A 21,567-nucleotide genomic window follows, 5' to 3' on the forward strand; every position below is an offset into this window, starting at 1 on the left:
AGCAGGAGGGAATCACATTTCCACTCCTTCTCTGTACCTAGAATATTTCAGAAGCCTTTTGAAAACTCTTGACCTCACACATATGCAGCATTACTATTGAAAGCTCTTTTAGTTTTCCTCTGATACCCGGCTCTGTGAAATCTCATGCTCCATTTTAATTATGGTACATAGAAGGCACTGTCATTAAAGGGGTATTATTTTTATTAAAATATTTTTGTGAATTATTATTAACAAATTGGTTTAAACAATGCACCTTCCCTTAATGTTTTATGGGTTAGCTCCAGCATTTGCTATTACATCTAAGCAATGGCTTGCTACTCCTCAATGTTTTAAAGACTGTGTTTTTCAGTTAGTACACCAGGAGCTGTGTATCTGATAGTACTACTTGGGTGGTGGCAGTGGGGATCTCATCAGTCTCAATTTCTTCTTGTAATCATCTGAGTTGAAGAAGGTCTTTGGGGGATGAAGCTCCAGCATTTTGCAAGCACCTGATGTTGATGAAGGTTGCTGTGTTAACTCATTATCACTTCATTTGTTGCTTCCCAATGTATAGCCCCACAAAAATACAAGTACTATTCCCAGATAAAAACTAGAGTTTTTAACTGGAGTTAAAGATAAGAGTACATGTCTGTAATTTAGGGTAAAATATGTTACAGGGATGTGGTAATTATCCTGAAAACAAACTTTATAAACCCAGGGAATCCAAGAGTCAAGGTTAACCTTAAATGAAATCCAAACCTATTAAGGGATGGAAATACACAATAAATACCCTAACTCCATCCTATAGTGATGCCATGAAATAACTACAGAATTATGATTAGTGTAGAATAGTGATTGTGGTGCCATTTTAGATTTAATAGATTATTAAAACACATTACAGTTTGTTTGATCGTTTTCTTTGTTTTTTCTCTCCTAGTATGACTAAGGGACTATCTTAAGGTTGTTCTGGTATATTAACTCTATTTTCATACCTCAACACCTCTGGATTTCTTTTAAAGTTAACCTACCTTAATTCTACATTTCTTGGCTTCAGAATATGTATTTTTGGAATAATTATAATACCTCTATATTGCATTTTATGCTGAATTTCTGATATACTCTTAACCATAAGTCCATTTTAACCTGATTTTTATGTGGAAATTTCTTTGTTGTTAAAATTACAAATTTCATACATGAATACTAAACAAGGGGCCTCAAAATAATGTTAATATGATATTTCTAATGATCTGAAGATAGGTGCTATCAGTCTTAATTTTATTTTTATTTTTTTAATTTGAGCTTTAGAGCTAGACTCACTAGTATACTCTGGCTGCCTCACCCCATTCTGGAGCAATGCAAAGCAGCCAGAGCATACTGGCCAGTTCTTTTAGCACCTGGCCTCAATATGGATTAAAAACATGGTTAACTGACAGATCTCAAAGTATTTGTAATTGGGGAATAATCTTCCTGTGGAGGTGTTTCTTGTGGGATCCTTCGGGGATCTGTTTTTTGCCAAATGTTATTCAATATCTTTGTTATAATCTGGTCTAGTTCCCCTCTGGACAGTCACCAGTCAGTTTTAAGTGGACCCAACCGTCAGTTCCCATGCCCACGTGCTTCTCAGCTCAGACTTGGGTGACTTAGTCTGGTCGCTGTTCCTAGCTTTGGGTCTGTAAAACACACACCCAGGCTCACACCCTTTGTCTGAAACCTTCCTTGGGAAGTAAGACTCTGCAGTCCAGCCTCTCTAGACCCTGGAATCAGGGCTTCAGACCTGCTGAGCCCCCTATTTGCTTACACATGCTCCTTAGGGTTCTACCTAGCTGTGGGCATTCTGGCTTCTAGTGTAACTCCTTTGTGGACAATGTGAAGGAGAGAAAGGAACACAGCCTTAGCCAAGGAATTTCTTAACCACAGTCACTTTACTCTTTAAAAGTACTAGATTGTTACAGATTTTCAGGAGTAACAAAAGTCCTTAGATGCTACCCTGTCCCTAGTCTGAGCTCAACCCTTCTGTGAGTCCAAGGTCCTGTCAGAGTTTCAGGCTAGGCAGAGTCCCTCCTGCCTTCTCTCTATCCCGGTCTTCTTGCTTGTGGCAATGGATGGCCACTCCTCACAGAGAAGAACAACTTTTTAAATAACAGCCTCTGTCCGTTTTTGCAGTGTGCCTAGGCTGAAAACTGCAACCTCTTTCCTCAGTCAGGTTTCTGTGTAGTGTCCCTGGATGCATGGGGATAGACCAGTGGTTGAAACACAATTTGGAGCCTGTGGCTCTGGATTGTTGTCTTAATGGCTTCCATGAGATGTGAAGCACTTATCCTGGATAGCGTTGCTGACTGGCATGCATCAGAATAACCTTGCCAGGCAAGATTAGACATGTTCAGCTCTCATTACAAAAATGGATATCATAATCTAAAGAGGTGGTTACAATACAAAATGGAGTTCATAGTATGGCCAAGATATATCCCACACTGTCAAAATCTTGATCAATGATCTGGATGAAAATATTTATTCATTGCGAGTGAAATTTGCAGATGATGAAAAAATTGATAGAGTGATAATGATGGAGACAGGTCAGTTATATAGACCAATCTGGATCTCTTGATAAGGTGAATTCATTTGACATACATGAGTTTTAATACAACCAAATGCAAGATCATAAATGTAGGAACAAAGAATTTAGGTCACACTTATAAGATAAATAAGAGGGACTGTATCTTGGAATGCAGTGACACTGAAAAGGACTTAGGTGTTATGGTAGATAAACAATTGAACGTGGGGTCCCAGTGTGATGATGTAGCTAAGAGGGTAAACACAATCTTTTGATGCATAAGCCAGGGGATCTCAAGTAGGAGATGGGAGGGTGACATTATCTCTGTATATAACCTCAGTGAGACCATTGCTGGAATACTGGGTCCAGTTCTGGTGTCCACATTTCTAAAAGAATATTGCAAAATTGTAAAGATCTACAATAATAATTTGAGAACTAGAAAACATACATTATATTGAGACAATTAAACAGTTATTTCATTTATCCAAGGGTGTGTTAAGAAGTGACTTGATCAAGTACCTCATAGGGAAGCAATTTCTGATTATAATTGTCTCTTTAATTTAGCAGGAAAAAAGCATAATGAGATCTATTGGTTAAAAGCTGAAGTTAGATCAATTTGGACTAGAAATAAGGTGCAATTTTTTAACAATGAGGGTAATCAATCATTGGAACAACTTAGCTAGAGCTGTGGAGGATTCTCCATCACTTGAAGTCTTTAAATCAACACCGGATATATTTATAAAGGATATGTTGTAGCTCAAACAGAAGTGGTGGGTTTGATTCAGAAATTACTGGGTGAGATCTCCTGTACTGTGTTATGCAGGTAGTTTGACTAGATGATCATAATGGAGCCTTCTGGCCTTAAAGTCTAAGAACAGCAAGTAAAGGCCATATGAATATTATGATGGACGCTTGCCATTTTCTGTCCTGTTACATCCTCTCTATATGCATATGTGATGGATCACTGATTTTCTTCTAATTCTCATGTGCCATCCAGATATGTTTATGTATATCATACGCTATTATTGTTCTAAAACAGTGGTTCTCAAACTTTTATTTTCGTGGACCACTTGAAAATTGTTGAGGGTCTCGGCGGGTCACTTAATGATCTTTCCAGCGCTGAGTGGTGAGAGAAGGGTGGGAAAGGGGCAGGGCTGTATGGGGGTAGTGGCCGCTGTGCTCTGTCCAGGGGGCTGCTGGGCCCATGTGGGGGAGAAGGGTGGGGGGAAGTGGCGGGGTTGAGAGGGGGAGCAGATGCCACTGCACCGCACAGCTTGTTCCGCAACCTTTCCGCGGACCACCCAAATGACGGACCACAGTTTGAGAACCTCTGTTTTAAAAAACTTAAGAGCCATTTTAAAAGTTTAATTTCTAGATTTTCTGATGTTTAGGTTCCTGAACTAGAGGTAAAATATATTATTGCCTAAATTTCTACCTTGTTTTTTTAAAAAAAAACAAATACCAAAAACTCAATTTCTTCCCTTGTGTTCAGGGTTTTTTGTTAGGTGCAACATTTTTGTATCATTTTATATTCATAGTACCAAATCTAGAAACAATATCTATAAAGTATATTGAAAGAGAAAGCTCACGCTATTTACTATATAGTTTTATTTCTTTCAGGTTAGTATAACTTCCTTTTTCTGAACATTTATTTTTTGTGAAAAAACTGGTACTAATAAGAAACCTTCTGGCCTTTCTGCCAATATAACTATCTAAACCCGTCTCCAACTTTTAAAGGTTTTAAATGTCTTCAGTGTTTGCCTTACTTCTGGAGGGCAGACAGCAGAATGTCACAAGCTCTAATCATGTGCTGAGTGTTTCCAGAGAGACAAGTTTCTATTTTGCAATACTGTATTCTACCGAAAAGGTCTTAGAATTTCCCGATAACTTGGGAATTTCTTGAGTTCCTTTGTTCCAAACATTGTCAATGTGACACTGATAACCTTCACCACCTGCTCAATGTTAGCTTACCTTTCAATGATAATTAAAGAGAATTCAACACCTTAGAAACTCAGGTAGACTACTCATCTCATACCAAAAGGCTAGATTAGATCTTTACACTTCTACTCAATATTTTATCCTGGGGAGAGTCCATTGTATTTGAGAAACCTTTTTTCAGAAGGCTCCCTTCTCTTTAAGAACTAACTCTACTAGATGGTTTGCTGCCTTGAGGGCAAGACTGGGTAAAGTCCCTGTTGTTAACATCTGTAATGCAGCCTCTTGGTCTTGGGTCTCTTTTCATACATAACAGGCATTATAAACTGCCTTTATCTTGTTTCTTCTCTTCAGCCATTCTAAGAAGAATCTTCTCTGCCTCTTAGCTCTTTCCTTAAGCCTCCTGTCACCAACATTTGCTTCTTAGTAAATCAACCCTACAATTCCAGGTATAATTTGACATGTATTTCCAACATACAAAATCAAATGGAAGGTGGAGTATTTATAAAAAATGGAAGATGAAGTATGTTACTGTACTAAAGTGTCTTCACTTGTGTTCAAGGAATAAAGAAACAATCAAGAACTGGAAATGTTGCTGAATTATGGAATTTCTGTACTGTGCTAATAGGAATGACTGACACCTGTGGGATGGTTCTCATAAAAGAAGGATCATGTGTGTACAATCTGAAGCAGAAATAAATGAAAGAAGAGGTGGAAGGTTGGCTTTATATATATATATATATAATATAGTAATATAGTATTCAACAAGCGAGCAATTCCACAGTGAAGAACATGGTGGTGAAAATCTTAGATTGTTGATTTCAGGAATAAAAAACAAATGAGAAATAACAAGAGCTTTCCCCGACTAAGAACTGTACGCTTCAAGATTTGCCTCCTTGTAAGGAACAGGTGGGAAGGAAATACTAAATTGCACCACTGGGAAAGGAGTTTTGGAATTAAAGTCTCTGCAGCCATCTTTCTTAGTAGTGCATTTTAATGACACCTTAATTGAGGCTCAGTGAAGTATACAGTTCACTTGCAAAAGAATGCAAGGAACAATAAGTACCCACATTTGTGGTTTCATAAGGGACTGGTCAAAGTTATGAAGTAAAGAAATCCTGTATTGTAAAATGGAAAAGAGGAATACAACCAAACTTACAAAGAATACATAGAATGAATTAAAAGTTGTAGTGGGAAAATAAGGTCAGTAAGAAAGTAGAGTTAGTTATTGTTTGCCAAAGGACTTAACAGGAATATTTGTAAAAGTCTGCTTATCTCAAGGAGAAAAAGTAGTATTGCAAGAAAAATATGCCCATTAACAAAAAGGGAAGGGGATGAAATTAATGATGGTTAAAATGGTTGACATAGAGAGTGCCATTTTAATATCTGTCTTAAATAAGAGTATAAAATAAAATTTATTTAACTACAACATGGGAAAGACCTTATAAAAATAGTTATTTTGCCTGCTAATGGACAGGCACAGGAACACCTGGAAAAATTGAATGTTTACATCCAGTCATCCAGTGAAAATAGTATTAAGGGAATTAGGAAATACATTCATTTTACCAATGGCTATTTTTTAAGAGACATGGAAAACAGGGGAGTTACCACAACAGTGAAAGAAATGAATTTCAAAAGAGGAAAAAACAGTGATCCTGGTAATGACTCTCTCAGGAGTTTGTCTATCTCTAGTAGAATAATGCACCAGTACTTGGAGAAAAAAAATCTCTAAAGCCTTAATTATTCAGCTTCCTTACTCTCCAGTTCAGTCCCATTCATTTTGTAACTCTCATTCTATCAGATGTATTCACTTGAAGATCCTTCTGTGAGCATGTGGACAAGGAGGGTGTCAGAGAGGTGTTGGCAGTGGGACGAGCCAAGGGTCTGCACCCTCACTGGCCAGAGTTGCTACCAGGGGAGTAAGCTGCTGTAGGAAAAGGGACAGAATAACTTACTCCTTCCACAAAGCAAGGGGGAGCAGAGGAGGAAATTTGCCTCTGAGACAGTTTGTTCTCTGTTTGCTCCTGGAGCAATGTGACTATGTGCTACCCCTTATTAATTGCAGATTATAAAGTTAGAGTCTGGTCCTGAACATCTAGAAGATAATGGAACAGTGGGCAATAAGCATCATGGGTTTTTAAGAATACATCTCATCAGACAAAAATGATTGCTGTTTCTATGGCAGAGGTTCAGATTTTAGTTAAATATTTGGTATGGTGTCTCATGAAATTGCACTCTCAAAATTAATTCCAATTAGCCTAAATATGAACATCAAAGCATATTCTGTATAATGACTGCAGACTATAAAGCAAGGCTGATGATGAATTGCACTATGTTGTACTGCAGGGAGGGGCCTAGTGCGGTATTGCAGGAATTGGTGTTAAGTTCTGCTTCATTTAACATTGTTCATTAATGACTTGGCAATGGAACTAACATGCACGTTGATGACATTCACACATGGTACAAAATTGGAAGGTGAGGTAAACACTACTGAGAACAGAGAAATGCTACAGAAGGAGCTAGAGGTGTTAGAAAAATGCACAGAGAATAAGTAAATGAGATTCAATGTGGCTAAAATGCACTTGAATACATTGGGGGAAATATAATTCAAAATTCAGATATTCAATGAGGGGGAGAAATCTGGGAAGCAATAACACTGAAAAAGAGCTTAGGAATGATAGTCGAAAGAAAATTAGGCATGAATTTGCAATGCAGTGTGACAGCAGTAAGGGTCAATGCAGTTCTGGGCAGAACCTGCAGAAATGTCACATCACAGCGTGAAGAGGTAATAACCCCTCTTTATGTGAAATCTGGTGCAGGCACCTCTGGAATATTGCATTCATTTCTGAGAATTTCTCATTACCAGACAGTTTGTGACTAATTGGAAGGAATTCAGTGAAGAACAACAAAAGTGAGTAGGGGCCTGTCCCCGTCTCTCTCTAAAAATAATGGGGAAGATTGAAATCTTCATCCTACCAGCATTTACCCATATGAACAGTCCCATTCACATCCCCCAAAAAAGTACACGTGAGTTACTTTATGGTCATTTGACTACTCATCCCCATAAAGTTAATCCTATGCATAAAGTCTTTGCAGGATTGGGCCTGAAACGGCCTTAATCCTGCTGAGCTGCAGAGCTAGGATAATCAGATAGCAAGTGTGAAAAATCAGGACAGTGAGTGGGGGGTAATAGGCACCTATATAAGGCAAAGCCCCAAATATCAGGACTATCCCTATGAATATTGGGAATGTCCCTATAAAATCGTGACTGTCCCTATAAAATCGGGAAATCTGGTCACCCTATGCAGAGCTCCAGTGGAGATATGAATGTCAGGGGCAACGTCTGATGGTGCCATGAATTCTGCAGCACAACCTCACTTCCACCACCATAGGTGGGATCCACTAGAATTGAGTCCCCACCGATTGTGGAAGTGGAAGAGAGGACTCAGTCCCAAGTAACCCCGGCCACTTGAAGATATGATGATAATGTAAAAGGGTACATTCTTTGTAAACAGATAGGCAACTCTTTTATGAAAATATGAGAAACATTAACTGATGAATAAATCATTTAGTTTGAGATTCAAAACTCTGAGTAATTTCACAATGTTATAAAATAGGAAGGAGCTAATTTAAAAATAATTTTTAAAACACCTGCATATATATATATATATATATATATATATATATATATAATAAATAATTGGTTTATGTGAAATATGGAAAATATGTGCAATTGTAAGGAAATAACACTCATAACTCATGAGATTGCAACTGGCCAAAACAGTATTACAGAGCCAGCAAAACCATTCACAAGGGGCAGAAGAGAAATACCAGTAACAGTTAAATGAAGTATTTTATACATTTATGATTAAAAAAAAAAAAAAAAAAAAAAACACAAACAAGATAAACTACATCCAGGAAGCAGAATAGCTCCCAGTACTAAAGAAAAAGAAAATGTTCCACAAGGTAGATGATTTTCTCTAACTTCTCCTGAAAGAATTGGCTGAAAAGGAAAACAGAATGATTTCCTCCTCTATCCCTTCCCTTGCCAGCAGCAGAAATTATATAAATTGTAAAAAGCACCCCTCCTTTTCCCCACCCCCGGCAAGCGGCACATTCATTCATTCCAATATCTATCAAAAGAATCTGTAAGTCTTTCAATAGCAAATGCCATGAGATTTGTGTGGAGATAATATTAATGTCAACATATCAAAATAATGCTCTGTATAATATTTAGTATGTTTCTTTAAACTATGCAAATGTCTAAGTGTTTTCTGTTTAAAGAAACAAACATGAGGTAGAACATAAAATGACTGAAATTCAGTCTAATGTCAATCTATGTTCATGCCATAATCCCTGTCACAAAAGTCCATTACCTGTATTTATAGGCTAGGTTTATTGTCCAGAATGCAAACTAGGGCTCTAGGCTCCCTCACAGCAACTTACTGGAAGAAAAAATTGTCAGAGCAGCTGATTATTTTTATATGTATATTTATTTATTTTATTCAACATTTCAGTGCTGCTTTAGTATCAGAGGAGGATGCTCTGAAAACACGGGCTGCCCTCAATGCCCACATATATCTCCAATTTAATTTTCTACAGCTGAAATAGTTGAAAAATGAAATCACTGGCAGAGAGACGTCTCTGAAATTCCACAGAGAATTCTGCATGATCACGGATGGGGATCTCAAAAAAATGCACTCTTTTCAGCAGTTGCTGTTGTAAATCAGTTCAAAAACTGGTTCTTTCAAAAGTGACCTCACCAAATCAGCAGTCCAATCATTGTTTCCGGTCTCTGATGCCATTCCCAGAAGTACATCTTTCGTGATTAATACAGGACGCAAAAACATCCTTGTGATCTTTACAAAGAAAATAGCTATCTTACCCACCGATGACTCAGGATGACCACAAGAATCCTTGTGCTTGAATCTTTGCATGAAAACTCTTCCCATTTTTAAACTGAAGAGTCAAATTCACTCTTAGAGTTATACCATTAAAGCCAGGGGTCAAGGATGAATGGCCATATATATTGAGCTGCTCTTCTGTGACAAGATCAAGAATCTTTTACTTATTTTTAACAAAGGGGGTGGCAGCCCAATGACTAACTTAATGTGATGAACATTGGTATCTGTGTTTAAGAGAGCTTGGCTTGTTTAGCCCAGCAAAACAATGGTTAAGATAGGATATGATTGCTGTCTATAAATACATCAGGAGGGCAAACACCGGGGAGGGAGAAGGGCTATTTATGTTTAAGGACAGTGTTGGCACAAGAATAAATAGGCATAAGCTGGCTATGAATATACTTAGTCTGAAAATTAGAAGGTCTCTACCCATCAGAGCAGTGAAGTTCTGGAATTACCTTCCAACAGGAGCAGTGGAGGCAAATGACTTAACTAGGGTTAAAATGGAGCTTGAAATTTATGACTAGGATTATGTGATAGGTTTGCCTGTGACAGCAGGAGACTGGAGTTGATGACTAGAGGTCCTTTCCAGTCCTACATCCTATGTTCCTGGGTCACACTTCTTGCATACAAAAACACCTGCACTAAAACTGATCCGCATTTTGGACAACATATTCAAATTTGGCTCTTTTGCTTTGGCATAAGCATAGACACATTTGAAAAAAAGAAGGCTCTGATAGAACTATAACTTGTGTTAGTGGGTCCGTTAATGACATATATATCTGATATTTCACATATTCAGATGTGTCTGAAATTCAGATAGGTAAAATTTGGATAAGAGAAGAAAAAGTGAAACAACTTAGTCACTAAATCCTAAATAAAATGTTGTCCCCTTGCTCAGCTGTAGTGTGTGCCAGTGTGTAACCTCTGTTCTAGTGTGGGATGCTGATGGAAGTCTGTCCTCTCTAGCTCAATCCATAATGTCACTTCAACTTCTGTAAGATTAAAAGAAAAAAAACTATAATGGAGATTCATTAATATAAAATATTTTTAGCCATAGATGATCAGAGAAATGTTGTAAGAACTTGTTTCTCATCCATCACCTCATTTTTTTCCTATACTCATGTTGCCTTCTGCTGGTGAATGCTAGCTTTACCACCTGTGCTCTGGACAAAGATACAGCTTCCAGCACTGGTTGGGAAAGGAAAGGATCCTACTCAGGGTAAAGGAGGAGGAAAAATATAAAAGCAGAAGCAGCAGCTAAACTGGGCATAACAATCCTGGGAGAAGATTCCTGGATCTTCTACAATATAATGATTGATAATCTGACCTACAAAATATGGATCTCATGGCAGATAGAAATATAGTGACTGGTCTATTTTTAAAGCAGTAAATTAAATCACTTTCAAACACTATTTTAATAAATTAAACCCACAGATCTGTAGTAGTTTGTATAAACTATGTAAATAAATGCTGTGACTTACATGTTGCTGTATGGACATAAATTCAGACTACTCCTTTTGAAAGGCAAAGGTTGGATATGGATATTTAAAATGACTTGTGCAATCATATTAATCTTTCAACCTCATATTTCACTTTTTTATGAGAACTCTATTACTAAATAATATATCTCCATGTTCCCTTTTGTAGCTCTGCTGTCCATTACTTGCCTAAACTACTTGCTGTCATTAGTTATAGCAGTTTTATGCTTCATATACTACACAGCCTCTGATGGCTGTCTCCCTAATAAATTCTTTATCACCTTCAACATGATCATCCTCACTGCAGCTTCATTAGTATTCTTTCATTAAAATATCCAGGTAGGCAATACTTTGCGTAGTTAAAGCTTTTAGTAAATTATTTATTATTGAAACCAAGAAACTCACTCCTTGGCTTTTGCCTGTGTCATGAAACAGCAATTTCACCAATATTACAAAAGTTTCATTCATGCTGCTGCCTTTGAATTTGATACTGATGATGATCACTCCACCCTTATACAGAGCATCAAAACCCACCTTTAGGTGCACACAGATATCTCCCATAAAACTCACTGAATCCTGAGCTTAGGGCTTATGTGTATTGGCGAAATAAAGTCCCAAGAAAAGCAGTTGGAGAGCAAGTTTTCAGTAGCAAGGAAAGTGAAGTAGAGACAGAGGAATCCTGAGCACAGAAAGAAACTGGATCAGAACTATCAAAAATGAAAAAACAACTTGACTGCTAGGCTCATCATAACAGCACCCTAGAACAGAGGAAACTAATGATCCACACATGCCCCTTCAAGGGATTAAATCAGCGCCTCCATTCAAGACAGACACCAAAGCCTGAAGCACTTCCAGTTATCCCTAAGGTATCTAGTGCAGTTTTATTTGACCTTTAAATAAAGACTGCTGCAACTATTTGACTGACTTTTGCTGGTCTATAGGGTGGTAGCTTAATATAGGTTTCACCAGATTGAATGTATTAATTTATTTTGCTTAATTTTTGAAATGAAATAACCCTATTCAGTACACACCCAAAACCAAGTCTGCTTCTCAAGTGTTCTTTGTGTTTTTCCTCTAGTTTTCATGTTTTTCCATAATGGTAATCCGTGTTATAGACAGACTGTGGGGCCCACCTACTGTGGAAACCTTTTCCGCAATATAATTATTAACAGAGGCTCCAGCAGTTACAGAGAAATGAAAACAAAATCTTATTATCCAATAAAGAATCATTAAAAATTCAACAGCTAATGGTTTTTGGCTGACAAAACTGTAGAACACACCAAGAGACTGAAAGTGAAACTGGCTACTTTCTGATCACAAGCCTAATTAGAAACGAACGGCTTCACTGTACTGTAATGTGCCAATGACTGTGACTTATATGTATTTTTATTTCTGAATATTTATATAAAAAGAATTTCCTGTGATATTTGGTTACCCTCTAAATGGCGCTGTATGGTATTGAATAAAATTGAGGGCCAGATTCAGTTTAAAAAAAAAAAAAAAAGCCTGGCTTCAATAGCGTGGAAGCTGAATGTCTTATTTTATTGGGTTGGGCTCTAAGACTGGATATCCCAAAGCACCAGTCTTGTGAGGGTGGGGAATGCTACCAATTTGTTTTTACAGCTTACAGCAGCCAGTTGCAAATAAGATGATAAAGGTTATATGAAAATAGCAAAGCTATAGGACTTCCTGTAGTTCACTTTATGGGCTAAATACTGCTTTGGCATATGCTCTATGCAGGCAAATTGCCTCATTGAGATTGTACTGGGTGCAATTCAGGGCAGAATTGGGTTTTATGGGCTAGATTCCTCCCTGGTGTAATTCCTCTGAAGGCAATGGAGTTGCATCGGGGATGAATTTGAACCTGTCTGTTTCACTTTTGCTGCTCAGCAAGCCACAGATATTGTATTTTCACGGTCAACTGCTCCATTTCCCCTGCCTATGTGAACCTGAGAGAGAAGGCTTTTGCTGCAGCATAAAGGCTTCATTACATCACAGAGATATCATCAATAATTTAGCATAGTTTGTCATAATTGACGGTTTCTGCTCAGAAGAGACTTAAGCCAACCTAGGGGCAGAATTAATTCTTGCCTCAGGAGAAAAGCAACTGCCAGATCAAGCTCAAGGTCTTTAGAGAGGATAAATTCTAGTGCTGTATCATATTGGAGTCTTTCATTGCTATATTCAGAATCCCAACCTTACTAGGAGGACTTGCATGCATGTGAAATGAGAGCTGTGTAAATCACCTCTCTCATGTAACTTGCACATACATAGTGTGTTCCCAGTGGGAAAATAACAGCCCTAAGCAGCTGAAATGCAAAGACTATTTATATTTTAAAGAAATAGCACATTTATATATTTAACAGACAGTATTGTAGAAATATATTTATATGAAGATGGCAGTTACAACAAACATGATAAAAAGACAATTAACAAATTAGAATGCATTCTCGTTAATATTCAAAAATGAGCAATGGTCAGTTTCTCCTCTGATCTGTACGAGTGTAAACGAAGAGCAACTCCACTGAAGTCAGTGGACTCACTCTGTATTTATATCAGGAAAAAGAAAAAGAATTTGGCTGATTCTCTTTACTCATCATGGGTTAGATTAATCAAAACTATTTAACATGTGATGTTAGTCTACCTATAATTGCATGACTAGAAAATGAATTTCCCGATTCTAACAGAGTGGCACCAAATCACTGCAGAGGTCCTCTGTGTGGAAAAAGCAGACATTTAAATTTTTCATATTCATGATAATGCTTAGGATATTTTATAAGTCCCGGTCCGGTAAGTACTTCAGCACATAAGTAGCTTCACCCATGTGAGGTAACCTGTTGACTTCCATGGGACTACTCACGAGTAATTGCATGATCAAGCCTCATGCACAGCACCGTTAGAGAGTCGCTGCATTTAAGACTGTCTTTGTTCCTTTCCAAAACTGTTATGTGTTTTGTTTAGTCTCTGTGTAGACATTACTGCTTTTGCAGCAGTACAAGACTCACCCTTGTTCATTATCTCAACAGAGATAAAAAAAAAAAAATAACACTAAATGGGTCATGTACCATTGTTCATACCTATTCAAGGTGACATGAAACTATTTATAATATTGTGATATGCTTTTTGCACTAAGAACATGCTACGTACTGAAGCTAGCTACATGGGAGGCTTTACTAAAATCGCGATTAGCATATGCTTTGACTTTTGGGAATCCTGGCAGACAACTGATGAAAATGCTTTTTTGTTTTATTTAAACAACTAAACAGAATTTTTTTCTTTGATCTCTTTTAAACAAGCATTTTGCTCGAAAAATCAGAGTAAAGAAGGGAAAGAATCTATTGGTTACAGAGCTCATATTTGCCAGCACAGGTAGCTTGGATGTCACCCTTCTGGTCTTCTGATGTTACTTCAGAAAGATTGCTCTGTACTGTCAGCAGGAAAATGGGTCTTTTAAAAAAGATTTTCTCCTTTACCAAAGGCATCTTATGAGATGTTAAGATCATTAGGAAACCAGAAGAAAATCCAGCAGAACTTTTTTTTTTTTTTTTTTTTTTTTTTACTTTTGGTTATTAAGAAAGTAAAAAGGAACTTAGATTTTGAGCAGCTCAGGGGAAAGAGGGGGAGGGGAAAATGTTGAGATCTTATGACTACAGTTGTTAATATACAGTAGTGGTGCCATTCATGCTGCGATAGTTAAGGGTCTATCAGCACTTCCATTTGAATCCCAATCTTTTAAGGTTTATTTTTCCAAAAAAGAAGTCCAGTGCTGGTTGATGTTTAGCATACAAGGCTTCATTCTGGGAGAAAACTCTCTTTGTAACATTTCAAAGAAATGGTTTTGCATTTGTACATGTATGAGAAATAATTCAAAGTGTCTCGGTCTCAGACACATTTCTATCCCACCCACCCACACACACACACACACACACACACAATTAAACTTCAATTGACTTCAGTGGGACTACTCACATGCTTAAATGCTTTGCTTGATCAGGGCCGGTGTACTCAGCATCTTGCAGGTGGAAGTCCCGCACACTTCTATAACAAACAGTAGAATCAGGTTGTTTGTGGTAAAAAGAATTCCAGCAGCTATATTGCAGTTTAGACAAGCAAAATGTATCTTCTACAGGAACCCAGATTTAAGGCTAAAACCTGCCATGTGTAGTGCAGGTGAACTAAGCAAAAAGAGGATTCAGGGAACTTCTATGTCCGTGAATCCATGTGGCAATAGAGCAGGATTCCTTCAGGAGGATAGGGAGCTGACCCAACCTTAATGATGCAGGTGTTGGTGGTGAGTAGGATTAAATAACAATACTTAGAATTTCTTGAGCTTTATGTGTTCAAAGCACTTGCATTCAGTAATCAATCCTTATAATACCACAATACAGTTGGTAGGTAGGAATTTATTTTTGTGATCCCCTATTTGGCATGTTGGGGAGACTGAGTCAGAGAGATTAAGTGGTGTACACAATGGCAAACAGATAGTCAGAGGTAGAGCCAGGACCTTCTCACTCCCAGATCCAGGTTAATTCCTCCAGACCTGCTGGATGATTTGTCAAGGGTAGTGCAAGTGTTGCTTAGTAATGATGGTGGCTGGTGGAAATGTTTCAAGGCTGTTTTATTTGCAACTCAAGGACCATACATGAATTTGTGCCTTGGGCAGCTAAAAGATGTGTTGTGAGATAGGATGTGATTTTTCTCTAGTTTTTTAAAAAACATGACACGTTGTGATACACGTCATTCCTCATGGATTGTCTGATCATCTGACAAATTGCTCTCACGTCCCAGAAATCTGTTTTTAGATTTGTCACAGAAATATGTGTGTCAGTGTTTCTTTCCTGTGGAGATTTGGCTGATCACTGCTGTAGTGAGGTGTCATCTGGAGCTTTCTTTAGTTTTGTCTTGTCATCCACTTTCTTGGATAATAATCAATTCCAGATCTTCCTTTTTCTTTGTGCAGGGGAAGGGGAATTTAGACTGCATTTGCTTATGTTATAAGAATGTAGCAGGGCGCTGATCCCTTAAGGACCTTGTTGGCTCAGAACTTTTGTTACTGGCTCTGGGCCCCTTGAGGGCCATGTATTCTGGGTGTGGTAGTCCCGTATGGGAGCATGTGCCTGAGAATAAGGCCTGCTGGGAGAGGAAGCAGGATATAAAAGCCAAGCTATTTTCTAAGGTGATAAACATTAGCTGGTAGAGAGGATCTCCAGGGAGGAATAGACTTGAGGAAATAGTAGTGGATGCAGGTGTTTCCCATGCAACAAACCTACGGAGGGACTTTTCTGAGCCAGGGTAAGAGCCTGGGCATAGCAAGGAGCTGGTGAGTGGGCAAGGGGCTCGTTGGAACTTTTGTGGACCTCTGCAGCCAAGGGGAGAAAGGGCTATTAGGGAGTGGGCTGTGCATGAAAAGACAGCAGTGAATCCTGATCATTGGAGGAAATACTATTCACAGATCCTAGTGGAAGAGCTCTGGAAGTCTGAGGACAAGGTGTGGATGGAAGGGTGGTTTTTTTTGTGTGTGCAAGGGTTGGGCTATATATTGTGTTACATATTAATAAACAAGACAGCAGGACAGAACGTTCTGTTCTGGAGCAGTAGTTGTGTGGCAAAGAAATAGGTGGAACTGAGGCACCTCTGCACATCTGATGATGGCAGGGTAAAGCTTGGGGATAGTTAATTCCAATAGTTAATCACCCTCACTGTTAAAAAATGTGTGCCTAATTACTTATTTACATTTGTCTGGCTTCAGGTTCCAGTCATTGATTCTTGTGCTGCCTTTTTTTTTTCTGATAGATTGAAGAGTCCTTTAATACCTGGTATTTTCTCCCTCTGAAGGCACATATATACCATAATCAAGTCATGATTGAACTCTAAAGTCTCTCACTGTATGGCATTTTCTCCAGCGCTTGAATCATTTTTGTGGCCCTCTTCTGCACCTTCTCCAATTTTTCAACATCATTTAAACATGTGGAGACTAGAACTATGTGCAGTATTCTAGTACTGGTCTCACTAATGCTGTATGCAGAGGCAAAACTGGCACATAGAAAAAGCAACACTTAAAAATTGCATGCAATTTCTTTGTAATCAGACTAGTTGACGTCCATTTTCATGGGTTGTAACTTGGACAGGAGAGCTTTTCTGTCTAACATCCATGGAACAGGTCACCTGTATCTTTGACAATACATTATAATGTGCCTCTGCCATGTGTGTTATAATGTATGTGTGCTGGGGATGCACTTAAATAAGTTGGAGAACAATGCAAAATGGGAATATCTCTTACAAACAAGCTTAATAAATTCACAATAGCGTAACAGAGGTATAAAGAGGTCTGGTTATTAGAGAGGGCAGTATCAAATGCATTAGCACAAGCAGACAGTAATAGGGCAGCTCTCTAACGCTGTACACTGAAACCAATGAACTCCATGTGCACTACACACTGATGCAGGCAGCCTTTTTTTGCTATTAAGTGCAGTCAGTAACATGGGTGCTGGAACTAGGGGTGCTAGGAGTGCTGCTGGACCCCCTGGCTTGAAGTGGTTTCCATCATATACAGGGTTTACAGTTTGGTTCGATGTCTGTCAGCACCCCCACTATCAAAACTGTTCCAGCACCCCTGGTCGGTAAGTTTTTTAGACTTGGTGTTCCTCTCTTCCTCCAGATGCTGAAGAATCTCACTGCAGGAGGTAATTTACAGGAGACTGCTTTTATGTTTTCTAGTAGGGACACTGTGAAAGTGAAATCACAGAAAAATTGCAGAAGTTATGACTACAGTACACATGCTTAAGCAAGTATTTAAATGCTTTGCTGAACAACAATAGAGTTAGTCATGTAATTAAGTGCTTTGCTGAACTGGGGCCAAAATGCATGATGGAAACAGTAGGCAACAAGAATGTAACTGCAGCCCAGATCCTCAATTAGTGCAAACTGGCAAAACTCATTGGCTCCCATACGCTGACTCACACCAGATTAGGATCTGACTCTTCGTCTCTAACACACACAATGAAGGCAAAGAACCTTTCTAGCTCGCCTACTACTTGTCATAACTAAAAAGACATCATTAAGTGTTTCTATATGATGGCACAGGGACTTGAGCTCCAGGGAAAGAGATGCAGGCAATAAATATAATTGCTTTGACACAAGTTTCGTTTAGTTGTCTCTGTTCCAATGACACTGGTATCTGTTTCATAAGGGGCTATTTGCCTGTCCTCCCAGCCAAGGGAAGAGAAAGCAGTGTGAAGTGCTGGATAAATGTGAAATGAGTAGATTTATTAGTTTTAGTAGGTGAAACATAGAAGTATATATGTCTACTGCACCTTTCTGTGTCTGAATGTTTTGAGTCAACTGGGCTCTGCATCATAACTGCTGCTGTTCTGATTGATGGAGAGGTTGATGGGCCTCTTCATCACACGTTGAAACTAGCTCCAAAAGTTGTAAGTGAGGCATGGTGTTGGGTGATGGGAAGACTGTCAAACCTTTAAAAGTTTTGGTTTGGGTTCAGTTGAAAGGATAGGTGAAGATTCAGACTGGTTCTTATTTTGTCCCAAACACTTCTCAGAGCCCAAGATGAGAAGCAAAGTCTGACACACCATTGTTCCTTTTCTTTCCCGCAGCGGCATATTTTAAGGATGGAAATTCAGATGGCTGATTTCTTACTTTTGTCAGTTTGGGTCACAGCCTTAATGTTATTTAAACAGTTTCTTTAAAGTTAATGGAGCTCTTAATATAGACTTGATAAAGCAATGCAAGGCGGCGTGGATTTCCTTCTGTTTAAGGTTCACAGGCCTTTATCTGAATAATACATTAGATACTTTTATTCACTGGTGAGGTTTCATAACAGGAAAAACTTTGAAGAAAACGTCTGTCCTATCCTTAAACTGATAATAGACGTTCTTTATTTTTTATCTCTTTTGTAGCACATCTGTTACCTTTGACAGGTTTCTCTAGGAGTTACACAGTGACTGTAGGATACTTTTACTGGCATATAACAATGTGGTCTCTTAACTTGTTGCAGGCACAAATATGTACAGTGAGGTGGTCTATACAAAAAAAGAGTTCTTTGATACTTTTATATGATTTATGATGTTAAAATATTTTATTGTAACATGGCTAATGTCTTAACAAGCTCTCTGCAATATAAAAGGAATACATACATATAATTCCATACTAAAGTTTTTTAAAGCAATTATACATTGACTTGAGTATCACAGGTTTGACTTCAGTGAAACCAATACAACTAATCTATTTTCTCCCCACTGAGTTGAATATCTGTGCACCTTAATTTGAAAACGGGATATTTCTAAATGTTTTTTAATGTGGTAAAATCTGATAGTGTTGCCACATCATGTATATCAATAAGATTGCAAAAGCAACTTGTTTGGAACTGAATGACATTACCTCTCTTATATCTTCTTTCAGATGCTAAATGTAATCCTAGATTCAGAGATTTTGCAAAGATCCACCAAACCGAGCTATTTGCCAGCAACAAAGCTATCAACCAGTTTTTACAGTCAGACAAAAAATGGGATGGATTGGCCAAAAAGCATTGCCTGTCTATGTTCGTATAATGCTTTTCCTTTCTAATACATATCCCGCTTTTCTACTCCGCATGAGTGAATCCTCCAGCGAAGATGCATGAATCCAAAAGCTGCCAAAAACTTATGAAAATTATAGACTAAATCACTTACACAGTTTTTTTTTTTTTACTAAACACATAGAGCTAAATCCTCAGCTGGTGCAAATCAACATAACCATTAAATTTCGTAGAGTGACACTGACTTATACCAGCTGAGGATGTGACCTATGAGGGCAAAATTCAGCCCTGGTGAAAGAAGGTAAGTGCAATGTATATGCTCTAAAGTCAGTGGGACTTATGTAGTGGTGGATGAAAGGAAAAAGTGAGAACCATCCCAGAGCCTTCAAAAATTTCTAGAGCCAAATTTGAATATGTTTGGATACTTGCTGGTTCAAGCTAGGACTGGAACAGAGAGGATAGAAATATCTGAGATGCTGTTCTTTCTGCACTTTGAGTTAGAAGCAGAAACTTCACAAGAACCTGGTCTCGTGAAATTCCTACTTGAAAGAACATAAATTCTGTTCTTTGTTACCTCTGTGTAAATCCAAAATTACCTACTTAAAACTAATGGAATTACTCTGGATTTACACGGATGTAACTGAAACTCAGAATTTGGAACAAAGTTTCATATCAATAAAAGTTTAGGATAAGCTGCGGAAATGTATATCTTTATCCGTACCAAATCTGAACTCTGAGGGGTAGATTCTGATCTCAGTTACACTCATGTAAATCAAAATAAATTATTTTTAAACAAATGGAATTACTTTGGTTTATATCAAATTTCAGGTTAGAATTCCTGGACAAACTACATATAACACCAGTTTAAACTTGAAAGCAGGTGACAGTAATTTAAGGCTAAGTAAAAATTTGTAAGAATATTTTAATTATCCCCCAAATAAGCAGTACAAACCCAGGATATTCAGAGTTAAGGTTAAACTTAAAAAGAGAACCAAATATGTTAAAATACGGAATTCCTAACTTAAGGCATTTAAACAATCTTAACTCTGTACAATTTCAGCTGTATAATGAGTTTGTGTTAAATAATACTGTTAATTACAAGCTACCAGATTACTACTGGTCCCACAATGCAATATTCCATGTACATTACTTCTTTCATCTAGCTAGAGCATTCTATTCTGGGACCACGATAGTCTTCAGCAGCTGCAGTTCCATATTTAAATGAGGGTAGCAGATCCCTTGTTTTTGATGAGATTACACATTTAGCTGATAAAGATAATAGTGTTGACATAATATACTTTTATTTCTGTAAGGTGTTTGACTTCGTAATGTGTGACATTTGATTTAAAAAACTAGAATGAAATAAAATTTACATGGCACACAAATATATTGAAAACTGGCTAACAGATAAGTCTCAAAATGTAACTGTAAATGGAGCCCCTTCATTGAGCAAGTTGTTTCCAGTGGGGTCCTTCAGGAATCATTTTTTGGCCCTGCACTATTTAACATTTTTGACAATAAACTGAGAGAAAACATAAAAGCATCACAGATAAAGATTGCCATTGACACAAAAATTGGGGAGTGATAAATAATGAAGACAGGACATTGATTCAGTGAGATCTGAATCGCTTGATAAACTGGGGAGAAGTATACATTTTAATACATCATCAAACCAGTACCAAATGTGAAATCTTAGATCTCTTACCATGGAGTCACATACAGTCCCCTTAGATGCTCCAGTCTATCTTGCCACCCGGACAAACTGGACATTGTGATAAAAGGTCACTGTAGCCGGGAGGGGTGGTTCCCTTCTGAGAGGGACCCAGAGGGAGAACCAAACCCACCGTGGCTGCTAGAGCTCAGAAGGGGATCACCTGGCCAGAAGCAGGGAGGCGGGGCCAGGCCTTTAGAAGCTGGACGGACCCCACCTGACCGGAAGCAGGGAGGCAGGGCCAGGCCTTTAAAACCCCAGCCTGTGAGCTCAGGCAGGCAGGGACGGCCGAGGGAGAAGGATGCCTCTCCCTGGAGGCTCCATGCTAGAACCAGGCCCAAGGCCCACGCCGAGGGGGAGCGGCCAGCTTTAACCCCAGACTGGGGACTGGCAGAGAACCTACTGAGTCACCCGCTGCCTGGGAGTTGGAGGGGAGTCCACCTGAGTCACCCGCTGCCTGGGAGCCAGAGGAGGGCCCA

The 21,567-nt window shown here is 38.4% G+C and overlaps 1 long non-coding RNA gene across 4 annotated transcripts in view; it reads left to right on the forward strand.

Moving 5' to 3' along the window:
- Positions 1-21,567, forward strand: part of LOC137156804 (uncharacterized) — a 109,845-nt gene that overhangs the window by 54,034 nt on the left and 34,244 nt on the right. The window contains exon 1 of one of the 4 annotated variants that reach the window (XR_010920904.1): positions 13,535-13,637. The exons of 1 other annotated variant lie outside the window; for it this stretch is intronic. This is a non-coding gene — a long non-coding RNA (uncharacterized lncRNA). Of the gene's footprint in view, positions 1-13,534; positions 13,638-16,043; positions 16,168-21,567 lie in introns of those variants that run through there. 2 more of the 4 variants (XR_010920902.1, XR_010920903.1) reach the window with 2 other exon arrangements.

This window comes from Emydura macquarii, unplaced genomic scaffold (genome assembly GCF_026122565.2).
Source record: "Emydura macquarii macquarii isolate MOO-44397 ecotype Brisbane River unplaced genomic scaffold, CSIRO-AGI_Emac_v2 contig_1477, whole genome shotgun sequence".
NCBI lineage: Eukaryota > Metazoa > Chordata > Testudines > Chelidae > Emydura > Emydura macquarii.